Source organism: Dermacentor albipictus, chromosome 4, assembly GCF_038994185.2.
Source record: "Dermacentor albipictus isolate Rhodes 1998 colony chromosome 4, USDA_Dalb.pri_finalv2, whole genome shotgun sequence".
In the NCBI taxonomy this organism is placed as follows: Eukaryota; Metazoa; Arthropoda; class Arachnida; order Ixodida; family Ixodidae; genus Dermacentor; species Dermacentor albipictus.
The window spans coordinates 108541647-108554646 of NC_091824.1; the positions used below are offsets into that span (position 1 = coordinate 108541647).

Genomic DNA, 13000 nt, shown 5'->3' on the forward strand with positions numbered 1-13000 from the left:
TCAACAACGCCGGGGAATGTTCATCCCCGAAGCGGCAGGCTCCCTGCACTTGTAGCTGATGCTATTCCGTGTGACCGTCACCATACAACGGCCAGATGCACGCGAAAGTGTTCGAGCGTTCTCGATGAGTCACGCTTACAGCGTGGCACAAAATCGAGTACAGCTGAGAAAGGCACCGGAAAGAAACAGAGGTGCTGCTTAACGCTAGTTTTGCAGAGCACGATGTATAGTTAAGTGTCCTATCAGATCAGTGGCGCACTTTCCCCCGAGGTAACTTGAATTACAATTATACAGCGGGCTCGGACAAGCTGTTTGTGCTATCTTTATCGTCTCAGCATAGTGAACACTACAGCAGGTGGGACATATACCGCAAGTTACACATCAGCTGTCGGCATTTGCTCTACCTGGTGGCGCATATATTTAATGATCTCCGCACGGAGTTACTGGAGTTCCAATTTCCTAGCTCTGGTGAAGTTAATATATACGTGTTGCTCACTTCATGGTGTTTCATTCTGCGTTTCACTTTTAAATAGATAAGTGAAATATTTACTTCATTAAAGAATGAATACAAATGACTAAATGAGTTAATTTATTTAACTCATTTATTTAACGAAGAAATTCGCTCTACTGGTGGCAGATGGTCGTTTTTTCGCAACATCAACAGCCTAACGCTTATTGTTGCGGTCCCTGGTAATTGTGTCATGCACACTCACTGGAACGACACAATATAGGAACCGACTTCTTATACTCCAAGGGGAAGCAACAAAATTCGAATGATCAGTCGCCGTGTCACGGCAAAACACTACAGCGCACTTTGACCATTGCCTCAGTGCTGCATGAGACCACAGCATTTAAATAGTAGTCACTGTCTTGCTTTGTCAGGTCAGTTTCCACATCGCCTTCGTTTGTGCTTCTGATTTTGTTCCACGACTTGTTCAGACTTCACATAGATCCCGCTTCCGACTCAGCTCTTGGTTGCTTAGTACGATTGGTCACAATATTTCTAAAAATTGAAAGGAGAAAAACTGCTGAAGTTGCCTTATTGCGCATTTTAACATCAGCCATCAGCCACACATAAGTATCCGTATATGAGTGGTGGGTAAGTATAGTCGACACCCAAGAGCCGACCTTTGCTTTTTACAGATACTTTAATTTTTTTTTCGACCAATTACAGAACCAGCGGACTAGCTCCGTGGCTACTGTGTTCTGCACCAGAACACGAGCTCGCGCGCTCAATTCCCGCCTTCAACAGTAGCTTTCGATCACCGCGAAAAGTCAAAACCGCTATATTAATGCAAAGCGTAACACACTTCGAGCCATCTTAGTCCATATAATCTTACCACAAATGCGTAACTCAACCAATCCTCCTATTGGATTACATTATTCGGAGTCGTCCACTAAGATCTGACTGCTGAAAATGGATCCATCCATCCATCCATCCATCCATCATTATACATACATACATACATACATACATACATACATACATACATACATACATACATACATACATACATACATGCATACTCTATCTATCTATCTATCTATCTATCTATCTATCTATCTATCTATCTATCTATCTATCTATCTATCTATCTATCTATTTATCTTATCTTATCTTATCTTATCTTATCTTATCTTATCTTATCTTATCTTATCTTATCTTATCTTATCTTATCTTATCTAATCATGTTGTACAACTTCCGACGATAGCGTCGCTATCAGATGGCGCAGAGGCGGCTTTAAAGGGACACTAAAGCGAAACAATAAATCAGTTTAGACTAATAAAGCATTGTTTGAGAACCCTGCAGGCAGTCATTTCAAAATAATAGTTTGATTATTAGACGAGAAAATGAAGGTCGGAGTACCAGTATTTCAATTTCGCGCCGAAACCCCGACGCCGGTACGTCAGTGTGACGTCAGGGATTCCAAAGTGTGTCTTCGCATTTGGGCCGCGTTGGCTGAGTAGAGGTTCCCGAAACTTGCCACGTTTGATATTTGGTTCCTTCAGAACATAATGTACTCAATCTGTACCGCTATATAAGTAAATAGGCCCTAGAAGATGCCATCAAAATCCATGACGTCACAGCGACTAGGTGCGGGAACTTCAAGGAGGCGTCGCCACTCGTCTTTCGTTCTTCCGCATTTTCTGCCTTACCAAGCGTCTTGTCGGGGTAAGAATGGTGTTTTTGGTGTTGTAGAAAGGCAATTTACTGATGCAGGAGAAGCCATTTTTCTCTTTAGTGTCCCTTTAGGCACTGAGAAAGGGATCGCTCCAGTCAGACAAGCAACTTCGCTCGGCGATTGCGCAGCCAGCTATCACGTACACAGAGCAAGCGCGAGCAGTGATCGCGTCATGCCTCGACGCAGTCTGTGCATCCTTTGTTTCAAGCGGCAAGGAATCTGGTGACGACGCGGTTTCCGTTGCAGTCGCTGCGTGCGGGGTCTCGGCGCTGGGGCGTGTGATCGCCGGCACTGCGCGCGTTCTCACGGAAGACGCGCAGGACAGCTTGTATTCGCATGCGCGCTTTTGTGTCCCGCCGTCTCGCGGTACGCACACTCTCTATTGTGGTGCGCAGTTCTGTGCAGTAAGGGAATGGCCACTGCAGCGGAGGCGATTGGTCGTATGACTGCTTCGTTTTACAGCGAAGCTGTTTGCCCGACGGACCTGTGTGAATGAGCCGTATGCGTGGTTTGCAGGGGGGGGGGGGGGGGGGGTTGTATCTGGCCTGGCTAACGTCCGTAAAGGCCGATCCACACGACGGACCAAATTGCTCTTTTGGACCGCGGTCCGCGCATCACGTGATAGAACGTCACCAGTTCGTGCGTACCGCCGTTGGCCCGCGCAAGACCGCGGCCCTCGCGGTCCAACAAATCGCCGAGGCTTTTCCCGCTTCCGTATTGGCGGCGGACCGCATGCAAACCGCAGCGATTTTGGCTTAGCCAACTAATGTTGTCCAGCAACAGAGTGTCTTCAGCCAAATCCAATATAGTTTTCGGCTCAGCAAAAGCCAGTCAAGCCAGTCGTTTCATGTCCGCCGTTCCGCCTACACGTGCGTGCAGCAGATATATTTTTTAAACACCGTGTCCTCTTGGAGTGACGAGGAGGTTTTTTTCATCTTGTATGCCTCGTTGAGCAGTTCCCGGCTTTGTGGGACTCGAGCCGGAATTATAACAATGATAACACTCTGGCCGAGAGTGTAGCTGGTTGGTCCGCTCTGCCGTCTGCCATGGCGGTCCGCCGTGTGGATGTGCTCTGCGCCGGACCGGACCGCTGCGGGCCGTGACGTCGCATCTCGTGACCGATCGGCCCGCGGACTTGGTCCGTCGTGTGGATCGGCCTTAAGAGAACAAAAATGATGGCGGCGCTACGTTGTCTCGTGATGGTGTTATCTGGGCTGGCTAACGTCTGTAAAGTGAACAAAAAAGATAACGAACGATACTACGGCGCAGAAGAAAGGGCATGTGATTTCACCGCGCGCCGCACCTGCTCAGTGAGTGAGTGCACCTGGGCTGGCTGCCGTTACTACCGGCTGCGTATGCTGTCATCCGCCCTCAATACGACGCCGCGGCAGTTGCGGTGGGAAAACGCTGGCATGTGCGCCGCAGTTGCCGCCGCGGTGCGTAAGAACCCGATTGCGCATTGCAGAGGTAGACCATTGCAACAGTTCCAACTCCAACAAAAAATGGGAAAATGTGAAGACCACGCATTCTGCGCACCGGCGAAGAACAAGCCGTGATCACCATCGTTTCGAAATAAGATAAATAAAAATTATGTATATGTATACGCGTGCGTGAATGTATGATTTATAACGGAAAACTTAATCACTTGAACAGCTCCGCTGGCTAATCCGTCACCATATGAACGGTTCGGCCCGAAATTTTTCCGATACGTGATCGTAAAAAGAAAAAAAAAAGATCCCGGTTTCCTCGTCCACTGACTTTGAAGGCTTCTAATACGTGCTCTGCACAGTTCGGTTTAACAAGCCACTCAAGACAGCGCTACTGTTCTTGCAGCTACATCACTGTTCACTGGTCACTGGTCACTGTTCTTGCAGAATTTCCTTAAACAGTTCAAACAAATCTTCTTATTTTTATTTTTCGGCGACCTCTTAATTAGCCCTTCTATAAACCCATCACTCCTTTGCAATTTCAGAACAACTAGAAAGGGAGAAGAAAAAGCGATGTGATTCAGTTATGTACGACGGCACAGTTTCGATACCTGTTTATTACAAATAAGTTTTCTTCTTAAGGTTGAGAACTGACGTTTGGCAGCTTTAACGTCTGGCAACCAACGTCTGACGTCCTTTGCGACCTCCTGTATGTTAATTTCGAGTACTGCGGGCAGCATGTTTCGTTAATGGCGTAAGCGGCCAAGCCTTCAACGACACTGGAGATGATTTACACCTGTTGCCTGAGGCGACGGCGGAGTAGCTCAAACTACAGTATTACAAGCTGTTTCTTTTTATTATTATTCTTTGCCACCTGACAACTGACGGAGCGGCAGCGATTTGTGCGAGGACGGAGATGAAAGGCATAACACAGCCGCTACTCAACTGATAACGTCCACTATATTTAACAAAGGGCGAAAGTCGTGCGTCTTTGTGGTTTTGCTTTTTAAACCCTACGACAATGTCATGCCAAGGCCGAACCTTCACCTATATCAGAGAAATCAGCGTATACCGGATACCGATAATGCTCAATGTATATCGCTACCCGTGACGGGAGATTAGATAATGAGGTTTGGTTCTACACAGGGTGACTGGATACTGGTTTTTCCGTTTTTTCTTTTTCACTTCATTTATCTTAAAGCCGCTAGAGGCATTACGTGGAAAGCAGCAAGACGGGGGGGGGGGGGGGCAAAGATGCAACACATATAACAGTAATGACATCACGCAATACAGCAAAATATGAGGTACTGAAATCAAAATCATGCATTCAAATGCACGGGAGGAAGTCTAGCGTCGAAAGCACGGCACACAAATGTGACTCCATGAATGAAGTGCGAAACGTCGAACGGCAGACATGCTGTGGTCAGTTTAAATATTATCGTCGAAGAATCCTACAAGTTTTCTGCATGAATGCGTAGGGTAAGTAATATAAGCGACATATTTTGGAAGGGGAATTACATTCTTTAAAGGCCAGGTTAAGAAAAGCGCCTTATAACCGTGCGAGAAAACTGGTGCTGAACCTGGCAGCCGTGATCAATGTGTGAAAACACTGCATACACTCCTGTAAGGGCAGCACTTTCTTTAGCTTTAGCTGCCTTATTTTGTAAAGCGAGGCTTCCAATTTGCTCATTTAGTATAATTGGCAAGAATTCCATATAAGTGAGGCGTATGCTAATTTTGATCGTATGACAGTGGTGTACGCAAGCGGGTTGGCGTATTTGTTAGAAAGACAGAGTGTAAAACGAATGAAACCAAATGTCCTATACAACTAATTCAAAATGGTGTCAATATGTAGGCAGTATGATGGAAATCACCTAGTTCTTGAAAGATTGTACTGCCTCCGTTGTATCAGAGAATATTTGATGCCACATATAGTGAATCTCGTTAGCTTTGTCGTTGATGCGTTAATTTGCACCTGTCACTGAGAGCAGCAATCAAGTTTATCCACGTCATATAATAATGTAAGGCAGTGGCTAATATCGGATATGCGGCGATAGATCGGCAAATAACCATCGGCAAATAATCTTCTCTATGAACGTATATTAGCACAAATATCTTTAATATACTCTTAAAATACCTTACTAATTAACTTAACTAGTGACTGGTCAATTAATCTAAACTCCTAACATAGAATGGATCACTTAGCAGGCCGTTTTTTTTAAGGACCTAATCGACGTTATATCTGCAGTGAAAATCGATTCTATGCATTACGCTTAACATGTAGCAGCACTATTTCCTCTTTTCCTTCACCTAGGGCAGGCTAGCAAACCTGAGGCTTTAACTCTGGCTGACCTCCCTACCTTTCTCTCATTTGTATCTCTCTCTCTATTCAAATGCCGCTCGTAGTCCGCTTTCAAAGAAAAAAAAAAACTCAGTGCCCTTCCACCCTGTGAAGGATGACCAGAGACGCTATGTATCTGGGCCCCTGAATGGCGAACAGCACCCGCCGCGGGTCGGCCCAGTATTGCACTATTTTCGGGATCGTCCCACTTATGGGGAGTGCTTCCTCACCCCCGCCGCGGGTCGGCCCGGCATTTCACTATCTTCGGGATCGGCCCACGTATGGGTAGTTCTGTGTCTACACACGGACATCATCCCGGGGAAGCTAGCCCTTATCGCTGTAATTAGCTGTAAAGCTGGTTACGGCTGTGTATTAATTAATTAATTAACTAATTATTACTTGAATAATTTATTAATGTCATCGACGAACGCGGGAGCAGTGGCACGAGCGCGTTCGCTCGGTAGCGCCGAGGGGCGCCAACAAGCCAGTTCTAGAAGAAGACGCTGGAGCCAATCCTGATGATGATAGTTTTGTGGCTACACACGGACACGATCCTGGGGAACTAGCTCGTAACAACTTCGCTGTAGGAAGGAAAACAAGATGTGAAAGGCAGATAGGTTAACCAGATTAAGTGTCCGGTTTTACAGCTTCGTTGTAGAGAGAGAGAGAGAGAGAGCAAATGATAAAGGAAAGGTAGGGAGGTTAACCAGGACTGAGCCCGGTTGGCTACCCTACACTGGGGAAAGGGAAAAGGGGACGGAAAGATTAAAAGAATTCGTTGTAAACTTCGTTGTAAAACTACGAGCAACAGTATGGGAAAGGCGTGCTTCTCTGCATATCACCAATGTCCTGTGAAGCAGCACGAGGGTGAGCAGCACAGCCGCCGTCACGAGCATCTTGAATGCGTGTTATTGCTTTCTCCGTAACCTCCTACCATATTATTCAATATTTGCTACAATCTTTGATCAGAATTAGCGAGTATGAAATATTAGTCAGTATTTGCTACGCCTGCAAGAGGAGTTATTCTTTTCACTGCGGTATTCTCGGCGAGACCGCCTTATTCGCTTACGGAACCGGTGATCACGGACAAGCTTGGTACCATTACCATACTGCCGTTTAATTCATTCGCGCCTTTGATTTTAACCACACCACGTGATCGGTTGGGGACTGACTAAGACATACACATTGCATTCACTGAACTGAGACAAGGCGGTGTGATTGAATATGTTCGCTCAAGCTGCCATTCAAAGACACAATAAAGACGCTCCACGATTAGACCTTAAGTACGATCAGGTCATATCTGCAGTAGAGAGTCTGAAGAGTCCGGCCGTCTGGTTGTATACGAACACCTAAGGAGTTTCGCCGGATAGCAACAACGCAAACCAGCGGTTGGATTTGCGTAGATAAGAACTGCCATAACCCTGTAAATTACAAATCACATGTCGTGTGTGGGAAAGTCAGGAGGGGAGCCAGATAAAGGCGCCAAGACCGAGACCTTTGAAATATACCATGTGTCGAGACATGTCGCAGCTCGCGCGCCGACATCTGTCGACAGCGCGGTCAGTATCAGTAGGCCGCTCCCTTGCACGTTGCCAGCCAGGCTTTGCATGAGGTGATTGTGCCAGCGGCGAGCAAAAAGGAACAACGCACATCGCTTCTCGACTGCAAGCGATAACGAGAGTGGAAACTCTCGCGGTTCTCGTTTGCATAGATAAGCGACTTTACGAGGAAATGAAGGCGCGCAGGGCGGACGGCGAGAACGGACGCGACGGCGATAAAGGGAAGGGGGAAGAAAATGGTTGGCTAAAGTAGAGTAAGAAGATACTTCACGGTTGCGTCGGTGGGAAAATGGCGGATGATATAGCGGTTGAGGAAAAGCAGGGTGAGGCGGTGGGGAAGGGGACGCGCACGCATGGTATCAAGTGATTCTCTGTTTCCGAGGCGCCGGCAGTGCCTTTCGTCGCCGCGACCTTGGGCGTTGGGAGCGGAGGCTGAGGAGAGAGCGCGAGAGAGAGACAGAAGGGGAGGGTCGTCTGCACAGTGCGCGTATTTCCAGGAAGAGAATGTCGCACGCACTCGGAATCGCGCAATGCAAATCAAGTCTGAGCGCCTCACGCCATACACGGCGTCTGTCCCCCTGCACGCGGCGATAAAGAAAAGAAAAAAACCCAGTTTTCAAATGAAGATGGCGCTGCAGGAGTTCGTCAAAGCGGCGTTTGCAGGGGTTGCGGAGTTAGCACAGGCTGACACAATCGCGGTTGTAGGCTGCAGACTGCGTCCCAATTCTGCGCTTTTTTTTTTGTTCTTTTAGTTTCGTAATAGCGAGCTTGCGAGCGCGCCGATAAGCTCGCGCTGTGGGGCGGATATGCATATCTTTGTCTCGCAGGGACGCGATGAAGGTCGCGCGGTCTCCCTGTTTCAAGAGCACGGGTTCGTTAAGGACGCCGGGGCGGGGTACAGATTTCTGTTGCCGCTCTAGGGATTGCATCAGAACGCGTGTAACGTGCTGGTGTCGTATGCGGTTACTTCTCGACATTCCCCTTTCCGCGCTTTTATTAAATCAATGACAGTTTACGCAAACTTTAGCCGAATCCTCGGCGCCTAATGCTTTCGCAAAACTGTCATTTGCGACTTTTAATACTGTAGCGCACACGAAAACGCACCTGCCCGCGTGGTAGTCCGTTGCCTGTTACACAAGCTGAATTTTCTCCGAAGCAAATATTTACGGTATACTGCCATGGTGGTTTTCCGTATGGCAATACCGTAAAGTTAAAACTTTTCAAAGGGCAGCTTAGACAGCCAGGTTCGCATATCTCAGCGCGATTAGTGCTGTGCCTGTCGAGTGCTGGTACATTGCGACGACTCTCTTTGTTCAGTTCTGTTTTAGTCTCATCAACAGCTAGCTGTACGGATAAGATGATTGCGTTGGCACCGTGGGCGCTATGGCGATCGATTCGATAGCACGGTTCAAACCGAAGAAAATGTGAACAGGTGCTGCATGGACAGTTGCTGTCCGTAGGTAAAATTACCTACCTGGGTAAATTACCGTAGGTAAATTACTCGCGGATAAAGTTGTCTACGGCTAAGTAAGAAGAGGTAAGATACGTAATGGGGTGGGAGGAGGAAACCATGCACAAGTCATAGCAAGCTGCCACGTAACGGGTTGCCGAGTGACTAAGGTAAACAGCTTCCCGCAAGTCTACTAACCCATTTGTCACTAGGCAGCAAACTGCTGCAGGTCCAGCGTCAGACTTTGTGCCCGTAAGTGGACTGAACCGCGGATAAAATGCGAGAATGAAAGTAAAATAGAGTTGTAGACTGCTTCAACCACAGTTCTGCAAGCAATCTTGTCAGAAGAATTGGGGGCACGAAAACACAGTGGGCCTAAGGGAGGGCGGGGGGGGGGGGGTGCGTGGACCGGCACAGGTGTGCGTACGTCAAGGATCGCACAGTAACGTCTCAAAGAAATTCGCATCGAATGCAAAGAGTTGAACAAGACGTCAAGTGAAACTTCCGTTGCGGCGTTATATTTATTGGTTGTATAGTTGTTGTGGTTATTATTATTATTATTATTATTATTATTATTATTATTATTATTATTATTATTATTATTATTATTATTACCACCGCCTTGGAGTGTACTTCGTTAGCTCTCTGAGTTCCTCACCTCACACTCAACAGACGAGGCTGCGTGCACTTCGGACGCCAGGCACAGTAGGTCTGGTGACGAGAGACTTCAAACTACCTGAGCCATTTGTAACTTTATATAAGGGCGTATGCCTCCCAGTTCTTGAGTACGCCTCTGTGATTTGGGGCGACACTTGTAGGTCAAGTTGTGAACTTCTCGAAAATGTGCAAAAAAAAAAGAAAACATGACATCTATATTTAAACACCCATTCTGTCAAAAGCCTTCTATCTCTATAAAGCTAACACAGACACTCACGTTACCTACCCTTACTTGTAGACGCAACATATAGGATGTTCTTTTTCGTCACAAATTAATACATAGAAACATCTGCTGCTCGCTCTTGCTTTCTAATGTGCGCTTTTCTATTCCGCACAAAGGCACAAGGAAACAGCGCGCCTTTCAGCCTTCAGATTTTTGTGACCTTCTGTTTAGAAGGCAGGCGACATAATGCCCATGCATAGTGCCCGGATATCTTCATGCCTAATTTTAATATTTTCCTGAAAGGAGTTGCAGAGGAATTTCAATAACTGAACAAAAACTCTCATACCTGTCGTGTGTTCCGTCATTCTGTAATCCTTTTTTCTGTTTCTCCACTTTGTTTCGTATTCTCTTGGTGTACACATTTTATGCTCTGTTAAAATCTGTAGTCGCGAAATTATTTTTTTTTTTACGTGTGCGGCGCGTGTGTATCTATGGGCGTGCACTGTTCTTCCTGTGCATTGTTTTGCCGAGTACGCCATCACCAAGACCCTCGATGATGTTGCTGTGCACTTTAACAAACGCCATTGATTGATTGATTGATTGATTGATTGATTGATTGATTGATTGATTGGTTGATTGATTGATTGATTGATTGATTGAGCTTTATTATATAGGTTTTCACACCCGTCACGCAAAGGGCGCCAGATTATGCTGTGTATTGCGACCTCAGCAGAGCTTTTGACGTAGTCAATCATCCCATACTGCTCGAGAAGCCTGCTGACTACAGTCTCGAAGCTGTTACTGTAGCTCTACCACACAGCTATCTCATCGATAGGCCCTGCTTTGTGAGCGTCAATGATCAATATTCTTCTTTTATTTTTACGGTATCTAGTGGTGTGCTCCAGGCTTCCGTGTTTAGTCCGCTTCCCTTTTTGATTTTCACCAATGTTGTTTCCTCAGCAATCCAGAAGTCTCCATTTCTTCTTCATGCTGTTTGACATTGTAAAAATATTTAAGCAGATACACAGTATCGAGGACAGCCGCGCTCTGCAGTCGGACCTAACCTCATTCTCTGAATGGTGCAAGTTAAACGGGCTCCCTCTGATTTCGCGTAAAACCTGAAATTTTGTCATACTCGCGTAAAACCCTTAATATTGTCTTCGTTCTTTATGTTGACCATGAAGTGTTGACCAGGGAGGGTTGTTGAAACAAAGCAACCTCGGTGTGCTTTTTGATGGCACGTTAAGCTTCCCCACCCACTCCAAGCACGTAGCATCACGCGGCCTGTGCTCGCTCGGTTCCGTCTGAAGACTTACAAGAGATTTGTTACAAGTTGTTTACATCCACCTGTCTCCCATTATCTGAAAATGCCTCAGCGGTGTGGAATGGCACAAGCACTTGAAATAGCATTTCAGTTGACCGTGTGCAGGAAAAGTTTGAGTATATGTAAACAATGTTTTCTGACCTCACGCACCAACGACATTTCAAGTTTGAATAATAATCCTATACTTCCGTCACTGAGCTGCAGGCGCAGTCGTGCTGGCGTCCTCTTTTTGTACAAACTCACTCGTGGAATTATTACATGTCCGGATCTACTAGCTTCTGTTTCACAGCGGGTTCCGCAGAAGGATACCACGGGAACATATGTCCTTCCACGTTTCTGCCTCTTTCAGCAGACACTCGCCTCTCCAGAGGTTGTAAAATCTTTACAACTGCTACGTTCTTCCATCTTGATATCTCTCAAGACGTGTTGTCTTCTTCTTTCTGTTCCGAGCTTCACACTTTCTCTTTATGCCTTCTTTCTAGCTGCGCTGCTTTGCTGACTTCACATAGTTTCTCTCTCCTTCCGTACATGTTCTCCGTCTCTCAAGTGTGTGTTATTGCTCTATTATTGTTAAATACACGGCTGTTTATCCAGTTCTCTTATTGTTTCTGTTTTTGTTTTATCATTTTATTTTTTATTATAACTTTAAGCTCCTTAGTAATTGCTGAGGCGCGTCATCCTCCATCTTCTATCATGAGGACGGTTGAAAACAGTCCACACTGCTTTCGCGTTTCAGTGCAGCACAAAAGACACTTACTAGCAAATGCACTAATTGGGAGAGCAAGGGCGAACATCAATACCGTGATCCAGGTGCACAAAAATCTACTACAGTCCCACTTCACGAATCTTAGTTCTCAGATACCTTCTACCCTCCGTGGCGACTCGTCTCCCCCGAAATCAAACTTTCGGTTGAAGGAATTATTCGCAAACGAGATGTGTTTATGCAAGCAGTACAACAACTAGCGTTATACCAGATATACTTTCCATACCCTGGCTATATTCAAGCGTATACAGATGGCCAAACAAATTCTTCTACAGCTGCCTTCGTCATTCCAGAATGGAACCAAATACACACGTTTAAGCTATCTCGCACGACATCGTCAAGAGCAGCAGATATTTATTGCAATATTGTCTTTGTTAAGGGACATAACTTCAATTCCAAAACGGGAACAATGGGTCATCCTTTGTGACTCGCAGGCAGCTTTGTCTTCACTTCATGGTGACATCAACAATTAGCAAAACATCGTGTTAGTTTACGAGACACTGAAGTAACTCACAAAAGCAAGTGAAAGGAATCGCACAATAATGTTCTAATGAATACCTGGCCACTGCAATATGCCTGGAAATGTTACAGCAGACTAGGCAGCCGGACAAGCGCATGTTAATAACACCACACATGGTCTCCCTCCAACAGCAAAGCGAATTGCGCCGCAATTCCGCATACTACGACAGATCTCAGCCGGTGGTTGCAAAGCGACTTGGTTTGATCAGAACTTATAGACCTCAGGGTTATTTCACATTGACCCATCGCTTCAATTTAAAATCCCGTCCACATAAGATACAACCAGAGCCTTTGAAACGCCAATTCACTGTCTTCGGCTCGGTACCGCGTACACGAAACACTTTCTACATAACGTTTCAAAAGCTGACAGTCCAGCATGCACTTGTGGCCACGCGGATGAGGATGTACAGCATCTTCTGGTAGAATGTCGGCGACAGGACACACACACACAACGCTTAGTACGTGACTTAGTCACTTTAGACCGCAGGCTCGTCAGCCTCAGGAATATTTTAGGTTTGTGGCCAACATACTCATTGCAAAGACGAGCGTTACT

The 13000-nt window shown here is 46.2% G+C and overlaps 2 protein-coding genes across 12 annotated transcripts in view; one reads left to right on the forward strand and one right to left on the reverse strand.

Annotated features, from left to right (window-relative positions):
• LOC139059245 (uncharacterized) overlaps positions 1-13000 on the forward strand; it is a 349734-nt gene that overhangs the window by 84214 nt on the left and 252520 nt on the right. The gene's annotated exons all lie outside the window — the stretch shown is intronic.
• The window catches only part of LOC139059243 (doublesex- and mab-3-related transcription factor 1-like), a 220123-nt gene that overhangs the window by 75217 nt on the left and 131906 nt on the right, over positions 1-13000 (reverse strand). The window lies entirely within an intron of this gene.